This window comes from Myxine glutinosa, chromosome 5, assembly GCF_964187855.1.
Source record: "Myxine glutinosa chromosome 5, kmMyxGlut1.1, whole genome shotgun sequence".
Classification (NCBI taxonomy): domain Eukaryota; kingdom Metazoa; phylum Chordata; class Myxini; order Myxiniformes; family Myxinidae; genus Myxine; species Myxine glutinosa.
Window position 1 is genome coordinate 60,687,817 of NC_136265.1, and position 22,011 is coordinate 60,709,827.

Sequence of the window (22,011 nt, forward strand, 5' to 3'; positions counted from 1 at the left end):
GACTCTATCATTTTCACACTCACTTTGCCTATGTCGCCTTAGGCTCGACTGCAAAAATCCGGAGGAATTCCCATGTTCTATTATCTTTTTCCACCTTGGAAAAATGTTAAGGTGTATATTTAGCAACTCAAGTGGCACTTCATCTTATCGTGGCATTTTTCCAATCTCACTTCAAATGACTCAAGTCGTCTTTATATAATGGAGCAAGTTTTTGTGATTTATGTATGTACTTATGTTTGTCCACTCTTCACCCACTGGTTTGACAGCTGACTTGATGCCACCCACAATTGTAACCTGAAATACATAACCCAAAGTACCCAGAGCACCCAAAAGACCGCCCCCCCCCCATCTCCCCACCTAAAGACTGAAAAAACCTACAGGACCCAAAGCATTGCGTCCAAACATAGTGCTCAAACACAAAAGGAAAAGACAGCATTGTTGATTAACGTTTCAGTTCCCAATGACTTTAGACTAAATGCTTCAGAAACCAAGAAAATGCTGAAATACCAGGATCTGAAAATGAGGTCAAGAGGACTTGGAAATTGAAAAAGCTGAAATTGTACCAGTCGTAGTCGGAGCAACAGGGATGATCAAGAAAATCCTTACTGAACACTTAAGAAGAATTCCGGAGAATATCACTACAAATGAGCTACAAGTGGCGGCTGTCAGGCTGAGTGAGGAAGATTCTGAAAAGAGCCCTTGGAACGAACCTATGAGAACAAAGTTTCACAATCCGGTTCATAAATAATTATTATCCTTTACCGAAAAATGAGTTGGAGATTTTGAGTTCTGGGAGAACTTCCTCCCACCTCCTAAAACCCACAAATGAAGATAACAACCAACAGGAGACAAAGTTAACACTCAATTAGTCACACTGTTTGAAAAAGCAATGACTCCCTGGAATACAATGCGGATACTTGCAAGGTAAGATTGAAATCCGAGGGATAATGATACGACGTGGTATCTTACAAGGTGACAGCCTTTTCCCCCGCCTGTTTTGTCTGGCTCTGAACCAACTGAGTAACCTCATCAATGAACAAGGACACGGATACAATCTAACGTGCAACAGAAAAATGACAAAAGAACCAAGAAAGGTGACCCATCTACTGTACTTACATGGATGACCTAGAACTCTTCGCACCGAATGATGACAAATTGGCAGATCAACTGAAACTAGAAAAGCGCTACTCGGAGGACATTCAAATGGAATTTGGTCTTGAAAAATGTGCCAAATGGACATTTCTAAAAGGTAAAACAAAAAGAACATCCAACATCTCAATCAATCAAAGTACAATAATACAGGAACTAGAAAACGAACCCTCCTACAAATACCTCGGAATAGAAGAAGGCCCAGGTAAAACACAAAAAATGTGTAAAATACTCAGCAAAGAGTACCTTCGCAGAACAAGACTAATTCTGAAATTGTGCCTCTTTCCAATGAACAAAATCAAAACAACAAACCATCTTGCAGTACCAGTATACTTGTGCAATTAGAAACTGGCCACAAACGGAATTCAACAACTTAGACACCAAAACAAGGAAACTTCTGACTATTCACAAGATATTCTATAAAAAGCAATGCATTCCAAGATTTTACTTGCCGAGACAAGAAGGAGGCGGTCTCATGGAGCTTAAGTCCTACATAGAGGTCAACTTGATGGGGATGGAGAATGAGCCATCATAATGTCCAAGACCAAGAACACCACACCGATGCTTTTAAGAAAATGATGGGACTGAGTCAATCGGACAAGTGTAGGTTCCGCAAGGTAGAAACAGAATGTACAAGCCACCTCATATCAGGATGTAAAAGACTCATGTCAGAGCAGCTGTACACCCAAAGGCACAACAAAGTATGTTGAGCAAACAACTGACACATCTGCAAAAGACTCGTGAAACCATGAACCAAAATCAATCATTGAAAACAATGTTTTGATTTGAAAACATTGTTGCATTGTTGCAAACATTGAAAACAAAATCAATCAAGACCTCAAAAATGAAGTGAAAAGATCCTGGAAGCTGAAGAGCGTCGAAATTGTACTGGTGATTATTGTAGCCTAATGGGAATAAAAAATACAACAATAAAGAGCAATCAGAGATTGCAGACCCTCGCCAGGACGTGATTTTTGTGTTTTTTAAGGCTTTTGTGTTTAATCAAATATGGCGGCTGAACCACGTGACTGATGACGTCATCATTTTTTTGCTTCCGCCAATTTATCCCAGATGACGTTTCACTCGTGATACCAATGTTTACCTAAAATAGAATTGGTGGTTGAATTCAGTGACCAGATATGCAAATCCAATTCAAATAGAAAAGTCAATCGGATGTAAATTGAGGATTTTAGAAATTTGGCCTATGTTGACCTTTTAGCCTATGTTGACCTAAAATATAATTGGTGATTGAATTCAGTGACCGGATATGAAAATACTTTTCAAATTCCAAGTCAATCGGATAAAAATTGAGGATTTTAGACATTTGACAAAGTTGGTGACCAAAGGTGACCAAAAGGCCAAAGGCCAAAGCCTACGTTTACCTATTGGCCTTTTGACCCCAAAAACAATAGGCTTCTTGATTATGACCAGCCCTACCATTTGGTGAAGTTTCGTTAAGATCGGTTGAAAATTGTGACATGTCGGTTACTAACATACAGACAGACAGACAGACAGACAGACAGACAAACAGAATAACGCACAAGACCAACCAATATACTTGAAAAATCTTAGATTTTCGCAAGTACCAAACAGACAGACAGACAGACAGACAAACAAACGGACTCAAATCAATACCCTCTCCTCTAGCGAGGGTTTGAAAGGGAACCTGACAGAGATCTTAAAAATCATCCCTGGGAATATTATGATCCAAACAAATTGCAGTTGGAAGCTGTCTGAGGCTCAGTGACAATCCTCAAAAGAGCCCTTGAAACAAAACTTTGACGATAAGAAAACTTCACAAACTGATCCATGAATCATGACCCCTTATTGAAATGGAGGTGGATACTTTGAAACCTGGGAGGACTCCGTTCCACCTTCTGAAACCCGTAAATGGAGATAATAACCAACGGCACACACACACACACACACACACACACACACACACACACACACACACACACACACACACACACACACGAAATACGCTACTCCTCCAACCGAGAGCATTGGGAGGTGATTATCTCAGCAGGGAGCACCCAATCAGGATTGGTCTTGCTGGTAGGTGGCCTATGTAGGTTCTTCTTCAATGTCTCATTACCTACGCCACCGAAGGTGGATGGAGGTTATGTTTTCACTCCTGTATGTCTGTCTGTGAACAAAATATCTCAAAACGTTGTGGACTGATTCGGACGAAATTTGGCAGAGAGGTAGTGCACGTGACACAGACGAAATGATTAGATTTTGGTGAAGATCCGGATTTGGCTACTAGAATTTTAAAAGTGATTCTTCATCATTGGGAGATAGGCCAAAAACGATACATAGCAGGATATCTCAAAAAATTATGGACAGATTTGGACGAAACTTGGTGAACAGGTTGTGTATGTGACAAGGAAGAACCGATTCGATTTTGGTGAAGATCTGAATATGGATTCGGATATGAGAATTCTTTAATTTTTAAAGTGATTCTTCACCATTGGGAGATAGGCCAAAAGCGATGCATAGCAGGATATCTCAAAGTTATGGATGGATTTGGACGAAACATGGTGGATCGGTTGGGTGTGTGACATGGAAGAATCGATTCGATTTTGGTGAAGATCTGGATTCGGATCCAGCTACTATAATTTTTAAGTGATTCTTCACCATTGGGAGACAGGGCCAACAACTATACATTGCGGGATATCTCAAAAGGTTATGGATGGATTTGGACGAAACATGGTGGACAGGTAGTGTGTGTGACAAGGAAGAATCGATTCGATTTTGGTGAAGATCTGAATATGGATTCGGATATGACAATTATTTAAATTTTTAAGTGATTCTTCACCATTGAGTGATATGGCCAACCAGGTGGAGGTATGCTCTCTACTGAGTGCCGTTCTAGTTATTATTAGTCCCCTACCGGTGTACACCGGAGGGGACTTTGGGTTTGCACGCCGTTCCTCCGTCTGTCAGTCTGTCAGTCTGTCCGTCCGTCAGTCTGTCAGTCTGTCAGTCCAACAGTCCGTCGCGCAAAGAACAGTTTTCCGGACTTTTTTCTAAACTCTTCATGCTAATGATTTCAATCTTGGTACATGGTTTCCTCATGATAAGTTACAGATCAAGTTCGAACTTCACGACGTTTCGATCATTTTTGACAAAGTTATGGCACTTTGAACTTTGGTAATTTCCCCAACAGTTTTCCGGACTATAATTTGGAGTGCGGTAAGTCAAAGCTGTTAGTATTCCTTGTTTTAACTCCAATTTACATTCTGTTTCCACTTTTAGTGAGAAGTAGGGGTCTGTGCATCCATTCATGAACTTTATTTGGTGCAAATCGGATCATTTTTAGCCGAGTTACCTCAGACCGTGAGTTGGTAATTATATAATTCACACAGTGCAATACGTGTAGGCCGCTCCACGGAGCGACCTTGTGGGCTTATTTTAACTCCGATTTACATTCTGTTTCCACTTTTAGTGAGAAGTAGGGGTCTGTGCAACCATTCATGAACTTTATTTGGTGCAAATCGGATAATTTTTAGCCGAGTTACCTCAGACCGTGAGTTGGTAATTATATAATTCACACTGCCGGTAGGGGACATGTATTGTAGCGCAATACTCAGGATGCTTGTTGTTGTTACTTTTTTCATTTTGAAGTAGCCTTAGAAAAATGCCACAATAATGTGGAACGACGCTCAAGCTGCGACATATTACACAACGTCCCAAGGCGCAAAAAGGCAATAAAGCATGTGAATTCCTCTGGATTCTTTGCAGTTAAGTCCAAAGCAACGTAGGCTAAGCGAGTGTTAAAATAATATGGAGTGCTCTTACTCATGATACAATTGAGGGTTCTGAAGCGTCACTCATAATACCCTCTCTGACCACCACTGGAAGTGGCACTCCAGGGTACACGTTTACAAAGATAATTTGTGTCGCTCCACCTTCGGAACCCCAAGTGAGGGGAGCATATGAAGTCGCTACAACCTTTGCCGTATGGCCCTTGGCAAGTTCAGTTGGTTGAGATTACATCCTGATAAGTAAAGACCGAATACATCCATGAAGAAGGCATGTCAAATAATTTGACACAAGTGGCCACATGGGCCACCCAGGGCCAGGTTTTGGTGACATCTTGCACCCAGGCTACCGCTTATTTCGATCCCTGCTGTCATAATTACTACTCTTATCTGTTATTAGGCTTTTTGGATAAATCATAGGATGTCATGCTATGGAAACTCAAATATTTGACCATCTGTTTTTTAAAACTCACTCGATATGACAGATCCAGATTGAGTCTATTTCAGAGTATGAACGAGGTAAGGATTAGCATGTTGGATGAGCTGAACATTTTCGGCCATTTGAAGCAGAACTCTGCAAGGTGGTTCTGAGATTTTGAAATGGCAGTGGTAAATCCATATAGCATGATGGATCACTTTAAGGCTCCTTCATTTACACCATACAACTTACAAAGAAGATCACTCCTTTAAATTGAGATCAAATGTAACAGTGAGTTGACAGCTGACATGAGCAAAGACATATCCATTGGAGTGTTCATATCAAATTCTATTTTTCTACTTTGCTATATTTATCATGAAGATGAGTTTTAATTTCTGGTGTTTATGGAATGATTCCAATGTTGCTTCTGCTTTGTGAGAAATGAGTACAGACGTGGGGCGAATTTAAGATAAAAATGGAGTCCATTATGCTTTTTTTTGTTTTATATTTCTCAGCATAATGATTTGTTGATGCTTTTCTGAATTGTTTTACAGGGAATCAAATGAAAATGGTTTCTTGTTCCAAGTCAAGTTCTCACTTGTTTGACAGCGAAGTTTCTTTCAATCAGAACATGACACAGAATTCTTGTCAGGAAGTCAACAAATATAGTCGTGTTCTATCGAAGAACAACAATTGTATTACGACATTCAAGAAAACTAAAAGGAAGGAGAAGCCGCACATGTGTTCTGTTTGCAAGAAAACGTTCAGTTCATTAAAATATTTAAAAATATGTCAAAGATTACACAAACGTGAGATGCGACACAAGTGCAATGTGTGCAGCAAGGAATTTTGTAATTCATCATCGATGAAACGTCATCAAGTAAAACACACAGGAGAGAAGCCTTTTCAATGTCCTGTGTGCAGCAAGACTTTTGCTTTTTCATCGTCTTTCAGTCGACACAAAAAATTACACTTGGGAGATAAGAAGAAGCCATTTAAGTGTTCTGTTTGCAAAAAGGATTTTACCAATATCACGCCATTGAAAATACACCAAAGAATACACACAGGACAGAAACCATACACGTGTTCACAATGCAGCAAATCATTTAGTGACTCATCAACTTTACGTCAACATCAAAGAATACACACAGGAGAGAAACCATACAAGTGTTCAGAATGTGGCAAATTGTTCAATAATTCAGCAACTTTGCGTAAACATCACAGAACACACACAGGAGAGAAACCTTACAAGTGTTCAGAATGTGGCAAATTGTTCAATAATTCAGCAACTTTGCGTAAACATCACAGAACACACACAGGAGAGAAACCTTACAAGTGTCCTGTGTGCAGCAAGACATTTGCATATTCTTCCTCTCAAAATGTACATAAAAGAATACACACGGGAGAGAAGCCGTACAAGTGTCCTGTTTGCAATAAGGATTTTACCACCACAAATAATTTGAAAGTACATCAAAGAATACACACAGGAGACAAACCCAACAAGTGTTCACAATGCGGCAAGGCATTTAATCAGTTATCACATTTACGTCGACATCACATAATCCACACGAGCAAGAAAACAACAAATGAGAAAAGGTATCCTTAATCCATGTCGTTACAAACTTCCAAAAACAGGTGCAAGTGAAGGATACTACACAGGAAAACGAAACAGACACAAACACAGCCCCAATGATCGCAAAGAAGAAAAAGGAAAACTATAAAAATAACAAGTACAAAAAGTTTTAATTAAAACAAAAGCCGCGTCGATGTTACACAATGCCTAGATGCAGCTGTGCCTATAACGTCGATGTTATAGGCACAGGACATTCCTATTGATTCGATTACTTGATGTTATTTTTGTGCAAAGTGAAAATATATCTCGGCAATTTCCCGTGTGTGGCGACGAATTTTTAATATATCTCGGCATTTTCCCGTCTGTTATTTCAGGCGGTGTATGACTGACCATGCCGCGATTTAAAAAAATATATATCTCAGCAATTTCCCGTGTGTGGCGACACGTGAACGAAGCTATGCTCCTCTCTCCACATTTTTGTGACGACGTATAAATTAAATATTTCATCGTGACGATTGTCATCAAATGGACGAATTTTTAATATATCTCGGCATTTTCCCGTCTGTTATTTCGGGCGGTGTATGACTGACCATGCCGCGATTTAAACAAAATATATATATATCGGCATTTTCCCGTCTCTTATTTCGGGCGGTGTATGACTGACCATGCCGCGATTTAAAAAATATATATCTCAATGGACTTGAAGTTACAGGCCTTTGAGAATTCATTTCGTTCTATAAAGGGCAACTTTCATCGGATTTTCTTCCCGTTTTTTTTCAACCGAGTCTAAAACTATGTTAGCGACTGTGAAAAATGAAATAATATATCGAATTTGATTTGAAATAAAACTGTGTGAGAGAGGAAGACACCACAGGCCTACAAAACAGGCCTCAAAGCTATGCGAGTTAATAAAATGGTGGATATTTGTTTATATGAAGGCTCTCCCAGAATGGGTGGAGCTATGGTTCCCAGAATGGGTGGAGCTTTGAGGTTTTGTCTTCTCTGCAAGAACAAGAACAAGAAGAACAACAACAACAACAACAGCAGAGGGCACTCTATGAGCAGCGTCTGCGACGCGGCTAAATATCAGCAGATATAATCTGACAAATGGGAGAATGACAAAAGTACAGGAAGATTCAAAAAAGAGCTTGACAGAACAGAGATCGACAAGGAAAGCTCAGGCTAAGAAGAGGTCAAATTAGTTGGGATGGAGAACGAGTCATCATAAATGCCCAAGACCAAGGACACTGCAGCGATGCCTTTTAAAAAATGGAGGGATTGAGCCAATCGGCCAAATGCAGGTTTTGTGGGGTGGAAACAGAAAGTACCAGTCACCTCCTTTTGGGATGTAAAAAGCTCATATCGGAACAATTGTACACAGAAAGACATGACAACGTTTATAAAGTAAACCACTGGCACATCTGTAAACATTTCAACATTCCGGTTCCAGGGCAATCATGGAAACACAAACTAAAGTTGATAAATTTGTCCGGACATAGTGCTCAAACACAAAAAGGAAAAGTCAGCATTGTTGATTGAGGTTTCAGTTCCCAATGACTTTGGACTAAATACTGCAGAAACCAGGAAAATGCTCAAATACCAGGAGTTGAAAAATGAGGTCACGAGTATTTGGAAATGAAGAAAGCTGAAATTATACCAGTGATAGTCTGAGCAACAGGGATGATCAAGAAAACCCTTACTGAGTACTTAAAAAGCATTCCAGGGAATATCTATACAAACGAGCTGCAAGTCACATTGGGGATAGGAAGAGGTGACCAAAAGCAAGATGGCAGTGAAGTGACGCTTGTGACGATTTTAAATGATGCTTGTTATATAATACAGTATTGTTACAAAGGTGTTTATAATATGTTGCATGGGGAATACTTGCTTCCGGATTAAGGAGGAATAAAATGATTATCGTATAAAATTAATTTGATTCTCGTTGAGCATTTTATTACTTCCGCCACCAAAGGTGGATGGGGATTATGTTTTCACCCCTGTCTGTCTGTTTGTCCGTTTGTCTGTCCGTTTGTGAACAAAATATCTCAAAAAGTTATGGACGGATTCGGACAAAATTTGGCAGAGATGTGGGTATTTACAAGGTAGAATCTGCCACCTACATTGGTGGTCAGCGTATGCCACAAGGATGAAATGATTAGATTTTGGGGAAGATTCGGATCCGGCTATTAGAATTTTTAAAGTGATTCTTCACCATTTGGAGATAGGGCCAAATACGATACATAGCAGGATATCTCAAAAAGTTGTGTATGGATTTGGACGAAACTTGTTGGACAGGTTGTGTGTGTGACGAGGAAGAATCGATTCAACTTTGGTGAAGATCCGGATCCAGATCCAGCTAGTAGAATTTTTAAAGTGATTCTTCACCATTGAGTGATATGGCCAACCAGGCGGAGGTATGCTCTCTACTGAGTGCCGTTCTAGTTACCCTGCGCTCGCGAAGGGAAAAGCGGGGTTAAGCAATCGGGTGCGTACGTGTGCCGTGTCTACATTTTAAAAATTCATTTTCTCGGCAGCCGTTGTTCCGATTGACATGAAATTTTACCGTAGCGCCTCTGCCTGTGGATTTTTTTGTGTGATAATTATGACGTCATAGGTCACGTAGTACGGATGCCATCTTGGAAAAACGTTGCACCTCTATATCTCCCAAACCGCTTCATGGAAAAAATTGAAACATGGCTCATTGTCAAGTACTTCCCATGGGGAATAAGATATGTTGATGATGATGTCATCAGTGCCTTCATTATGACGTCATAATTCAGCAAGTACAACGCTTGATCTGATCATTATAAAAAAAACATCCTCTGCAACTATTCGTCCGATGGACACGAAATTTTCAAAATGTGAGCGGCTCCTGTGGAATTTTTTAATGATAATTATGATGTCATTGGTCTAGTGATACAGGCGCCATCTTGTAAAAATCGAAAAATGTTGCACCTCTATATCTCCGAAACCACTTTATGAAAAAAATTGAAACATGGCTCATTGTGAAGTACTCCCCATTGGGAATAAGATATGTCAATGATGATGATATTGGTCCATTCGTTATGACGTCATAATTCGACAAGTACAACACTTATCCGATCATTATGAATTTTTTTCTCAACAACTGTTGGTCTGATGGACACGAATTTTCACCATCGGAACGCCTCCTCCTGTAGAATATATATATTTTTTTGTATACAAGATTGAGGCTCGTGTAAGAGCTAACATTAATGACAAAAATAGACAAAAAACAAACAGACACATAAGACGAAATAAAGGGAGTGGGAGACAAGATGGGGAGAGAGGGGGAAGCACACAAGTACAACATTTGAGAGCAGGGACATCGGGAGATCTGTGGGAGGGAGGGGGCTTGGGGGAGGAGGCGTGGGAAGGGGGGTGGGGGGTGGGAGAGGTCAAAAAGCACATGGACACTGCTAGGACTTCCAGGAAAGAAGTCGGTATTTCAGAAAAGTGGATCTGGGGTGAATTAACAGGGGTAGAAAAGATCAAGGTTTTGGATGGGGGAAGATAAGAGATGGTGGTGGACAGCTGTTTTAAAGACCTGGAGGGATGAGTGGGATTGAAGAGAGTGAGGGAGTTTGTTCCAGAGGCTGGAGAAAAGAGGAATGAAAGAGTGAAGGTGAATAGAGAGTCTTGATTTTGGCAGTTTCACCAGAAGAGGGTTGCAGGCAGATCTTGTGCCACCTGTAGGAGTACTTGGGTGACAGACAGAGAGAGCTGGGGGAGTGGGGGAGCAAGGCTGGAGATGAGTCGCTAGAAGACAGAAAGACCACCAACCTGCCTGCGGTGAGTAGGTGAAAGGCCCTTGGAGTTAGCTTCATCGCAGGAGATTCCAATGATTGTGAAAGCTTTGGTTTCAACAGCGTGAAGACGAGCTAGGTGTGAGGCAGGAGCACCAGCGCAGAGGGGAGAGCAGTATTCCATTGAGCTGCGGATGAAAGGTTTGTATGTGGCGAGGAGCTCAGGTGGTTATCATTATCAAAAGGATATTATCATTTTAATGATAATCATGACGTCATAGGTCATGCGGTGCAGCTGCTATCTTGAAAAAAACGAAAAACATTGCACTTCTATATCTCCAAAACCGCTCCATGAAATTTTTTTGAAACATGGCTCATTGTAAAAAACACTCCACATGGGGAATAGATGGTGTTAACGATTACGTCATTGGTGCCATAATTATGACGTCATAATTCGACAGGGACAACGCTTAGTCTGATCAGTTTGAAATGTATTGAGCGTGATCTATGCAACAATTATATAAGAGAATATAAATTTATGATGTCATCGCTCACGTCGTCTGGCAGCCATATTGGATCAAAGAAAAAAAAACGTTCAAAAACAGAAGATTTGGCTCGCACCAAGTTGACTGCGCAGGGTAAGTATTCTATGAATACCATCTCGTTGTAAATGTGTTAATGTGTGCAGTAAATGTTTGGAAACTTTCTGAGAATGGTGAAAGTGTGAAATTATGAAAGTGAATATGGGTGCGAAATAACAAGCAGAATATTCTGGATGTCATGAAAGAGTGGAAATGTTACCCGCCGCTCAGAGTGTGTGTCACAATGTACTATCCTTTTTCAATTGGAAGTGTTGTTCGATCGGCCTCTGGTGTTTGCGACATCTTGCGCGGTGATAATAGTCCTCTTGATGACCAATTTCCATGAAGAGCGCCATTTTGAAACTCAGAGGTTGGTGTTTAGGGATGAGGGTGCTCCCTTTGAGTTTACGAAAGGTTTTAAGGAAAAACTTAACGAATATTCGACGATGCAACGATCCTCAAATTAAGGATGTCCTTAAGGAGAAACTTGAGGAAATTTTTTAATAAATCCTCAAATCTTTCCTGAAGGATGCTTCGTGCAACCGGGCCTTGGTCCTCAATATAATTCCAAAAATAAAGGTGGTGACTTTGTATCCTAAAAGGGTTCTTTGCCACCTCTGACACCCACCGAAGCAGATTCCATTTAACTGAAAAGGACTTCAGAAAGATGGTCCATTAATTAATCAGTGGCCAGAGTGAGGGACAGGGAATCTGTGAAAATTCCTGAATGCAAGAGCAAGATGGCTTGATTTGTCTTTCACCCTGACATCCAGGTCACATGATCAAATTACATGAACCAGAAACACAGTGGGTTAAACTCAGGTTTTCCTTGGCTTTACCTTTCAACAGTGGAGCTCACCATTTTTGGGGTCTGAAGACTCGAGGTCATCAACTTGCCATGCTGCGAAGATTTTTTTGATTGATTTTTAACTCAACTGGACCACCATCCAGTTGAGTTCATCACATACTGAACCCTCCGGCGTCCGTCGTCTGTCGTCGTCGTCTGTCGTCCGTTAACTTTTCGACGTTAACACTCCAGCGTCCACAAATATCAACCGATTCTGATCAAACTTAGAATGTTTAACCCTTACCACACAATGTTTAACCCTCATCCAAAGGACCAGGTTTGTATTACATTTCAGCCCGATCCGTTGAAAAATGGCAGACTTAGGCGACCATTTTGTTTTTGGTCATGAAAACGACGTTAACTCTCTAGCGTCCACAAATATTAACAGATTTTGATCAAACTTAGAATGTTTAACCCTTACCACACAAGGTAGGTTGCTATTGCATTCCAACCCGATCCGTCACAAAATGGCCGCCATAGGCCGCCATATTGTTTTCAGCTCCGAAACGACGTTAAGACTTTAACGTCCACAAATATTTATGGAAGATGTGGGGGTGGGTGACTTTGAAAGCGAATTACACCCGTTTCCTTTTATCTACACAACTATATTTCTGCAACATTGTTGTAAAGTGTAACATTGTATGGAAGATGTGGGGGACTACCGATTCCTCTCCGTCCTTGCTCCCCCAGCTCTCTCTGTGCTCTGTCCCCCCCAATATTCCTTCAGGTCGCACAAGATCTGCCTGCAACCCTCTTATAGTTAAACTGCCTAAATCTAGGCTCTCTGCTCACCTTCACTCCTTCATTCCTCTTTTCTCCCGCCTCTGGAACAAACTCCCCCACTCCCTTCAATCCCACTCCTCTCTCTCCAGGTCTTTAAAACAGCTGTTCACCACCATCTCTTATCTTCCCCCATCCAAAACCTTGATCTTTTCTGCCCCCGCTAATTCACCCCAGAGTCCTTGCAGTGTTCATATGTTTTATACCTATCCCACCTCCCCCCAAGTCCTCCCGATGTCCCTGCTCTCAAATGTTGTGTTTGTGTCCTTCACCCTCTCTCCCCATCCTGTCTGCCGCTCCTCTTGTTTTTTGTGTGTCGGTTTGACTTTTTGTGTAATTAATGTTAGCTCTTTCACGAGACTCGATCTTGTATACAAAAAAAACAAAAAAAAAATTGTATGAGTTGTAAAACAAGGACAAATACAAGGATACAAGGACCTTAAAATTATTACACAAGGTTGTTCGCTTTTCATTTAAGTCAAATCTAGTACAGACAACTGACCTACTTTAAAGTTGTCCAGTCAGTTCAGTTGAGTTCTGCTTCCCTGGAAGCTCTAGTTTTGATTGCACCTTCTGAATTTAGGAAGAATGAAGAGTGAGTCAGAAGTGAGGAGAAGCTCTCCACAAAATGCAAAGGCTGAACAAAGTGACACCTGCCTCAAAAACAGCACAAACTCGATTCCTTTTTGCTTCATTACCTCCGCCAGCCACTTAAGATGGATGGAGGATATGTTTTCACCCCAGTCTGTTTGTCTGAGAGCAGGATATCTCAACATTGTGGCTGAATTTGGACAAAACTTGGTGGACAGGTTGAGTGTGACAATGACGAATTGATTAGATTTTGGATTTTGGTGAGGATCCGAATCTAGATCCTATAATTTTTAGTTATTCTTCAGCATTGAGAGATTGGGCCAAAAACGATTTTTTAATTTTTTTATTTTTGGTATACAAGATCGAGGCTCATGCAAGAGCTAACATCAATCACCGAAATGCCATCACCTAAATTTTGTGCTGCTTATTTTAGCTTTTAGCTACAGCATATCTGTGTGAGAATTTAGTGATATTTTGGAATTGGTATAAGGTCAACTCGCAACGGTACCCGCCTTAAGGGCGGGGCTTCAATTGGGAGGCCCAAATGAAAAGGCAAAATATCAGAAATTGAAGGCTTTTTTTAATTTTAAACGATTCATATAAACATCCGTTAAATCATATCACGTGCAAATCATCAAAATCGAAACAGTATTTGTAGAATTTCAATAAAAGCCACATCACTGTTCATATCGGTAAATATTATTCCATCGTGTTTGGAAAAACTGGAAAATTGGAAAAATTGGAAAATTTGGATTTTTTACTCCAGAGGGTCCCAGGATTACCCACCCAAAATTTCGTTGCAATCGTTTCAGCCGTTTTTGCGGTACTCTGCCAGAGCTGTCGCTGTGCTGAGGTCCTTGGAAAGCCACCCTCAAACGCTGCCTGCAGCACACCATCGAGGTCACACACAAATGTAAAGCCCAAATCCGCAGACACGTTTGCAGGCACTTCATCCATGTCTTTGGAATTTTTCTCGGGCAGAATGACGCATCTAATGCCAGCACGGTGCGCCGCCAGAACTTTGTCCTCGACACCACCAACCGGCAACACGAGACCACGCAATGTGATTTCCCCAGTCATAGCAACGTCGGAACGAACAAGGCGGCCGCTGAAGAGGGATGCAAGGCAAACCACCATGGCGACACCAGCCGAAGGTCCATCCTCAGTGACAGCACCAGCAGGAAAGTGCAAATGCACATCTGTGCGTTCCATAAGGTCCGTGGAGGCCAAATTGTTGCACAGGTCGTAACGGCGCGCATTGCTACGCAGCCATGTGATGGCCAGCTGAGCAGACTCTTTCATTACGTCTCCCAGTTGGCCCGTCAGTTTTAGTTGCCCATCACCCTCCATTCGGCTCGCCTCCACAACAATGAGCTCTCCACCCACAGGCGTCCATGCCAAGCCCAGCGCTACACCAGGCTGACTCAGTCTCTCCGACACCTCCATCTCATAAATAGGAGCTCCGAGGATGCCTCGTAGAGCATGATCATCAACGATGATGGGCATTTCAGGCAAAGGATGTACGTCATTGCCTGCCGGCTCAGACAAAGGTACAGTCTATTGCTCCTCAACACCTTGCCTCTCTTTGGGTTCATCGTGCTCATTTTTCTTGGACCCCTCAATCCAATTCTCGGCCACACGTACAGCCACAGCACGGCACACAGCTCCTATTTTGCGTTCAAGCGGACGCACTCCAGCCTCACGTGTGTACCTGCTGATAAGGGTGGACAGCGCGGCAATTGGCAATTGTATATGCTGCTCAGTTAGGCCGTGCTGCTGAAATTGCTTAGATTTTGTCCTGATATTTCAAAAAGTTGTGGACAGATTATGACAAAACTAGGTGGATTTACATGGCAGCCATTTTGAAAAACCAAACAAATAAAAATTGACTCCTCCTTCCTTTAAAAAAAACAATCCGGATGATCAACTGGTATTTTTTTTTTTGGCCTAACCTAAAGATGGTACCACAGTCACATTTTCGTATTCTGCCATTTTTATTTCTTCTCCGAAAAATCTGGCACGATGATGTTGGTCAGACACTCAATTAAATCCTCCCTGGTGTCTGAGTAGGTTGAAGTTCAGAGGGCAACTTGGTGTGTTCGGGTTGCAACACCATGTCAGGTAAAAATGTAGTAAATTGAGAACAGCTAAAGGGATTCAAATCATACTTGGTACTACAAGTATCTATGATGATGTAAATATGAACTGATTAGATTTTCGGGCCAAGAGGTCAAAGGTCAGAGGTCATGTGAAGTAAAAATTATGTTGCAACACCAACTTGTGAATAAGTGATGGGATTTGGAACTACATATGTATATATGATGCAAAGGTGAACTAATTGGATTATGCCATCCAGAGGTTCATATTTTGGGGTGCCAATTTGATTCATCCACCTGCATGAAGAAGTAATTGTATTTTATTTGCCAGATGTAGGGCGCCTCTTGATATATAACTTTTCTAGAGCATTACTTGGTTCCTCCTCAGAACACAAGGGTAGTCCAGCATGCACACGAGATTTTTTGAATGCCCCTTATTTTGTATTGTTTGGCATTTTCTACAAGCTATGGAATGTCCCTTCTTTTCTATACTTTGCCACATTTCTATACCCTTATTATAAAGGGGAATTTCCTATGCCCCTGGCATTTTACCCAAGAATGTCCCTTCTTTTCTATAGTTTGCCACATGACACATCCCATATAAATGGGCCTTTTCTATGCCCCTGGCATTTTTCACAAGTTACATTTTAAATACGAACAAAATGCATTTGTTCATCGTACAAGACTATTCAAGACGATATAAAAGACTTGGAAAAAGTAAGGGGGGAAAAATATATTCAACCCAGATGGGATTCGAACCCACAATCCACAGCTTGGGCCTCTGATGCTTTATCCATTAGGCCATTTAGCCAGCATGTTAGAATTTTATTTTTACGGCATAGCCCATTGGGCAAAGCTGTCGAGAACAGTGTTTGTCCGTCCGTATGTATGCATGTCCCCTCAAACGTATACCAATCAGAGCTGATGATCTGGTCACATGAGAGGGTGATGTGATTACGGCGGTGCGGCGGCTGACTCCACACACCGCCATTTTAATTCCAATTTCGTTCAGGCAAAACATATCGTCGAACCTGTCATATATCACAATCACCATGCTCTACCTTTATGTTTTTCATTCATTCACGGTGAAACACAAACAAACTGATTGTTAAAATGACCATCAAATATCGAAAGCATCAGCATTAGGGCTCTTCCATCAAAATGGTACATATAGGGCTATAGGCCTTAGGCTTTATGCCTCACCTTCGGACCACTTCGGACAAATTAAGCCCAGGTTTCTTAATACAGTCGTGTATCGTTTTCGTGGTATCGTTTTCGTAATAATAATAATAAAAATATAGCAAACATGACCAAATAAACATATTACCCAATCAAATATATAAGTCCTTGCGCGGGAATCTGCAGGCTGCACTACCCGTGGGTGGGATTTAGGCCTCGTCGCGCGGTCCGCTCACTCCTGGCTCCGTGCACGAAGCGAACAGGCCGTGCCCGCTCGGTCGCTCCAGCCGTGCTTGTCCTCACGATCTCGTTCACCAACACCAACAGCAAAGCCAGAAGATGTGAGCCAGCCACGAGAAGACAAAGAAGAGCGATGTCGGGACACGACCGTTCGCTGTCAAACCAGGACTCCAGAGACAAAGAAGAAGGCCAAGCCAAGAGAGGAAATGTCAGGCAGAGCGTTCGTTCTTTTATACTCAAGGCTCTGATGTCATCCCATGACGTCTCCGTGTCCGCTCCTATCAGCGAGTGCCATCTTGCCAGTCCTTACTTGAACCAAATTCCGGGCCAATCACTGTTCTTCGGGGCGTGGCCTTACGAGCCTACCTGTTCCTGTGTGCTCACAAGGTCGGTGTTATCAGCGGTAATGCTCAATGTCCTGCTTCCGGTTGGTTTTCACCCCTCAGCCCAATTGTCGTCACGGGGCGTCGTCCGAGCGTCCGTCAACTTTTGGTTTCCGTCAATTTAAAGAACAGCCTGAGCGATTAAATCCATTTTTGCAGTGTGTGTTGGGGTTGAGTAGAGGAAGGTTCCTTTCGAAAATGGGCGCGCTGCGATTTTCAATATGGCCGCCACGGCAGCCATCTTGAAATTGGTTTCCATCAATTTCGTGCAGAATGGCTTGTCCGATTAAATTCGATTAAATTCATTTTTGCAGGGTGTGTTGGGGTTGGGTAGAGGAAGGTTCCTTTCGAAAATGGGCACGCTGCGATTTTCAATATAGCCGCCATGGTAGCCATCTTGAAATTGGTTTCCGTCAATTTCGAGCAGAACGGCTTGTCCGATTAAATCCATGTTTGCAGTGTGTGTTGGGGTTGAGTGGAGGAAGGTCCATGGGCGCGCTGCGATTTTCAATATGGCCGCCACGGCAGCCATCTTGAAATTGATTTCCGTCAATTTCAAGCAGAACGGCTTGTCTGATTAAATCCATTTTTGCAGTGTGTGTTGGGGTTGAGTAGAGGAAGGTTCCTTTCGAAAATGGGCGCACTGCGATTTTCAATATGGCCGCCATGGCAGCCATCTTGAAATTGGTTTCCACCATGCATGGGCTGAGGGGTTACGCCCACTTTGCAGTGCTATTTCTTATTTTGTGTCATAAATGCACGATTTCTTTCTTGTGTGTGTGCTGTGTGTGTCATAAGGAACAGAGGAAAATAACAGAGGCCATTATGTACAGGGGATTAGCATTAATCCCGAACTAATTAACATAACCCCACCCCTCGTGATGGGAATGAAGATACGCTCTTCCATGACATACGGTCTGACCTATGTACATCAAGATGGCTACACTACCTATGCAATTCTACCTGGACTAAGGTAATCACTGCCTATCCCCTGCAAACGTAATAGTATTGTTGCAGTTTTTAGAACCTTCACATGTAAATTTAGTAGTAAATTCCCTTATAAATAACCCCTGTGTACATTTCCCCTTAATTGGCTGTTAATTGAAATAATTGCACCCTAGTTAGTCCACATTGCAACACGTAGCGAATCATAGGCCCTTTTCGTAGTTATATCATTATTATGTGTTTCAGGTAAGGCTGTGTTTCCAATAGTGACTATACGTTGCATCAAACAAATAAGATAGTTCCCCTTTCAATTTTCCCCAATCGCCTCTGCCAAGTGCCAGTGACATTTGGGCTGTTTTTGGTGGCGTTCGCCGCCGTTGCATTGGGCTGTTTTCTTCACCACCAAACCTCCATTATGCACGAGGTCATCTCGTAGAAGAAGGGGGAGGAGCCGCCAGAAGCAAGGGCGTGGCCCCACCTCGTCATAAAAGGTGGAGCGAGGGAGCCCTCGTCATCAAAGGTGGAGTCAGCGAGCCCTTGCCGACCAACCAGGGCTCTAGGGGCATGGCTTGAGAGGGCGTGGTAAGAAAGAACGGGCAGGTTCAAGAAAGTTCCACGGGCGTGGTTATAAAACCCTGGGGGTGAGGCCCCCACTAGAGAGACGCGCAAGGTTTTTGGAGTTGGACAAAGAAGGTTCAAGAGAGTCGCCCCTGCCGTGTGAAGCTACGAGACGCTGCTTCAAACAGCCCCTGCTGCGTGAAGCTACGAGACGCTGCTTCACACAGCCCCTGCCGCGTGAAGCGCTGACACGCTGTTTCGAGCAGCCCTGCCGTGTGAACCCGAGTGCGGGGAGTCGGCGGCTGCTCGCTTCCAGCCCTGCCGTTCTGCACGGACCTGAACCTTCTCCTTCCAGCCATTCATTCCTGCCTGCAATTCCCCATTAGTGTATGTGAGTTTGTGCTGTCTGTGTTGTCTGGCGTTCCATAATTAAGCTTGTATAAGGATTTGCGTTGTGTCTTCTTCTTCGCTGTAAATTACTTTAGTTCCTTTCTCCTTTGGTTTCTTTGGTTTTGTACATAATTAATAATAAATACCTGTTCCTCCTTATTCTTGGTTTTCATTCTCATCCAATCGTCTTTGTCTTTTCCCAATTGAGTACCTATGGCGCGATTTCGGCAGAACCGCTTTTAATCGGGTTTCGTCTATTGCGAACGGCTCAGATTCCGGACTGCTAAACCGCTCGGCAAAATACCATCTTGGCCGGGATTCGAGCGGTACTTGTCTCCCTGTTTTGCAGAGGGGTTGATAAAGGTATTCGGGCTAATACCTGGCCCAATAACCCTGATCAATCCCACCCCGCAAAAGAGCGTTACAAGTACCAGGACCGGTCGGACGGCCAGCTTAAAAAGACGAGGGGATTAAACCCCCCTTGCTAACGGGAGTGCCGTCCCCCGATTCCGTAACAATTGGTGTCTGGGAGTGGGATTTGGACCCAAACCAAATTTTTTAAACCATCTGGAAAATTTGGTCGAAATTTCGAGCGGCCGAAATTTTGTGTAACATCCTAAATTGAAGTCGTGCCATGGATGATCAAGGTGATCGGATGCCGGTGGGGGTAGAAGAAGAAGGGTTAGAGGCAGCCCAGGATCCCAGGGAGGAATTGGAGGAGGAACGCGATGAGGATGTGGTAGAGGGGGCGGCAGGCGCACGAGATGGCGGCGCTTCGCACGAGGTTGCAGCAGCACCAAATGGCGCCGCGCACGTGACCGCAGCAGCCGCGCCCGCGGCGCCGATAGACTGGGGCCTATTTGTGAACCAGATGATGGCCTTTGTGGCCAAAACAGGGCATAGCTTCAAGGGATTGGAAACTGAGATTGGAAGCCAAATCGGAGAAATGAGATGGGAAGCCAAATCGGGGAATTGAGAAATGACATGGGAAGCCAAATCGGGGAATTGAGAAATGACATGGGAAATCAAATTGGGGGGCTAGAAGGTAAATTGGGGGGCCAACTGGAGGACGTGGGTAATCAAATTGGGGAAATGAAGAATGGGTTAACGGGGTTGGAAAATAGGATGGCTGCCCAGGAGGACCAAATGGAAAGGGTGAAGAATGGGTTAGAGGGGTTAGAAAACAATATAGAAGGCAAATTGAGGGAAATAGGGGAGCAATCTGCCCAGGAAATTAAACAAATGGGGGATCAGATAGAGGAGGTAAAAATCGGGTTAGAAACCAAATTGGACACCCACAAGGGGGATTTTGGAGCAGATGAGGGCGGCATCTACAAAGGAAATAGGAGAGATGGGGGAGGATATAAGGCGCGGGGTGAGCGAAGAGGTCGTGGGGGTACGCGAGGAGGTAAAGTGGGGTGAGGAGCGCATGGAGAAAGAGGTGAGGAACAGTACGGCTAGGTTACAGGGGGGAATAGAAGACCTGATGCGGGGAGTAGAGCAGCTGACGGTGGGACAAAAGGAGTTAGGGGAGCAGGTGGAAAAGAACATGGCGGTTATAGGAGGGTTGAAAGTGTTACGTGGTCCCCTCGGTGAATACCTGGTCTCGGTGACCCCCGGACCGTGAGAGGAACTTCGCCAGAAAGCTGTATTAAATATGCGCTTTCGCCACGCAATCCATATGAATTTCACCCCAGAGACAACTGACGTTCAAGGATATATTTCAATGGGAATGACCATACAATTGCAATGACACAACCACGGAGATTTTCCCCGAGCAATCAACCATATACAACCATCAACAATTCCCAATTCACAAGCACTTTCCTATGAGTAAGATGGCCATCTTATATACGTGTGTCCCGGTGAGTACTCACGACACCCTTTCGGTCTCGGTCCCGCACAATGTCTCTGGGCCCCTCCTGACCAAGATGATGGTCGCCGTCACCGCACTCGGGCGGTAGAACGAACCCCGGGTGGACGTGTTTCCACCGGGCAGGTATCGTACCAGGCACCGTGGCTGCAGCCCCTCGTGGCCACGCGAAGCGAATACGGTAAAGCAAGCCAAACCCCACGCCGCTTGCAAGGCGCGTTAGGCCCCAACGGGCGACCCGCACGCGTCTGTTTGGACGGTGCCGCGAACGAGGCCAGGCGCGGGGTCGATGCACGGTCCCACGTCAACTTGCCGTCTCCACCGGGCAGGTATCGTCCCGGTAATTCCTCTCGCCAGACAGGCTTCGGATCGGAACGCCGCTTTTCCACGCAGCGCAAGGTCGATCCCACCTTTTTTCGGAGCGGGGCGAGGAAGAATAATACTTGTCCCTTTTTTTCCTCGTGTCTTTTTTTCTTCCGTTTCCGGTCACTTCCGTTTCTGGCCACTGGTTCAGAAGGGCTCCCGACCCTCCAATCACAACTACACAACAACTTAATATACTACACACGGATAAGCAAAGACCTGAATGGTAATTCACATACATTCACATAAATATGTAACATTCCCCCCCTTCAAGAAAGAAAGTTTGAACCCAGCGAAAACTTTCTTTGCCGGCCAATTTGGAGAAACAAACCAGATAACTCAACCCCCCCACATTACCAGTTCCCCCCGGGCACAGTTATCACTTAAAAATAAAGCAACCAAAATTTCACCACAACCCCTCCAGATTACTCACTCTGGACTAAGCACCAGCAACGACATTGTCCCTGCCAAATCAAACTCCATCTCATGGCCCTCTGACTTTGACCGTCAGTTT

General features: G+C 43.4%; 1 pseudogene; it reads right to left on the reverse strand.

Annotated features, from left to right (window-relative positions):
- Positions 1-6,949: 6,949 nt before the first annotated feature.
- On the reverse strand, positions 6,950-15,254 carry LOC144891950 (lon protease homolog 2, peroxisomal pseudogene; annotated as a pseudogene).
- Positions 15,255-22,011: the final 6,757 nt, after the last annotated feature.